The following is a 1,494-nucleotide window of genomic DNA, read 5'->3' as shown; positions in this document are numbered from 1 at the left end:
CTCGGCCCTACCAGTCCCTGATTGGTTGATCAAGGTGAGATATGAGTCACATACTCCTGACACTTAGGAATGCAGTCCAGATGTCCATCTGGCACTCCCTAGACAGATAGGCGCCAATGGATGACCATTGATCATGATAGCCAGGCTTAGCTAAGTGCATCCCCCTTTGGGAGCTGTCCTAGGAAACCTTATCAAAGGAAACCTTAAATCAGCCTGCATGAATAGTTTCTCTGTGGCTGCACCACAGAGATGAACAGAGCGATGAGGCCTAATTTGGGAAAGCTCAGAAACACTTAATTCTGCCTTATTAATAAGCCTCGCCGCTACACCGAGCTAATTGATAAAGCCCACCCAGTGGATACTCTAGCAGAACGTCAAAGAACATTCACCTTTTTACCCAAAGAAACCACAGGAACAACATCAGGAAGCACAATCAATTGCCCTTTTAAATCTTTCCTGTAAGGTATGCTATGTGAATTCATGAAGTTAATCCTCTGATCTCTTTTGAGCACAAACAAAGTATTTCTGATGGAGCGCTATGTTCAAAGATTTAATAAGCTTTACCCCTGCCAACGATTCGGCGTGAAGAATTAAAAGTTTCACAGACAAAAGCAGCTCAACACCACAGCCAATATTACAGTAAATGTACTTGCCGGTATACTATCATGTGCACTGCCAGAAAAGTGATCTCGGCAGACGTTGTTCCCTACATAAAGCTGAACGTGCCAAAGAGAATTTCTGTAGAGAAAACAAAATATTTTTTCTGCCTTGATGTTAAGCTGACAGCCTGTCTTTTAGAAAGTCTATCTCTAAACACCTACGCAGCCTAACAAAAAGCACTTTTACTGATCGTATTGCAGGTCTTAAAACATTAACATTTGGCAGCAGTGGGATTCAAACCCACACCCCCAGAGAGACTGGAGCCTAAATCCAGCGCCTTAGACCGCTCGGCCACGCTACCTTCCCATGCTTAGCTTCCTCACATTGCTGGCTTGGGAAATGCCGGGGGCTTCAGCTCTTGTCGTTGGATCTAATGATATCATGTGGAAGTGACTGCACCTTTATCTTCCGAGATGCTTTCAATAGCACAAACGCTACTTTCACCGGCACAACCAGCAATAACGAAGGAGGTGGGTTTCATCCTTTGTGCTGTTTATAGGGGTGCAACTCTACAGTGATCTACTGACTTGAAGAGCAAAAATCAAAATCCTCTGCTACTACAGTTGCTTTTTTCATAGTTTCTTCAAATCCTTCATTTGAACGTAGATTTTGAAGGATATTGATGATAATACCACATAAATTGTGGTTTTCTTATGATTGCCAATTTTTTTTCAAATACCAGCCTTTTTTACAGTTCCTTGCGTGTTTCACAAGGTATAATAGCCCTCCTCGCATCCTCAGCTAACATATTTTAAAATTACAATAGATTATACAGCATGCATGTTTACATTTATATTAAAATTAAAGTAAATATACAAGAATACATACAGTGCT

General features: G+C 41.5%; 1 non-coding gene across 1 annotated transcript; it reads right to left on the bottom strand.

Annotated features, from left to right (window-relative positions):
- Positions 1-879: 879 nt before the first annotated feature.
- trnal-uag (transfer RNA leucine (anticodon UAG)) lies at positions 880-961 on the bottom strand. Its single transcript has one exon. It is a non-coding gene; the product is annotated as a tRNA-Leu (tRNA).
- Positions 962-1,494: the final 533 nt, after the last annotated feature.

This window comes from Lepisosteus platostomus, chromosome 5, assembly GCF_059453375.1.
Source record: "Lepisosteus platostomus isolate fLepPlt1 chromosome 5, fLepPlt1.hap1, whole genome shotgun sequence".
Taxonomy (NCBI): domain Eukaryota; kingdom Metazoa; phylum Chordata; class Actinopteri; order Semionotiformes; family Lepisosteidae; genus Lepisosteus; species Lepisosteus platostomus.
This window is presented reverse-complemented; position numbering and strand designations above follow the sequence as displayed.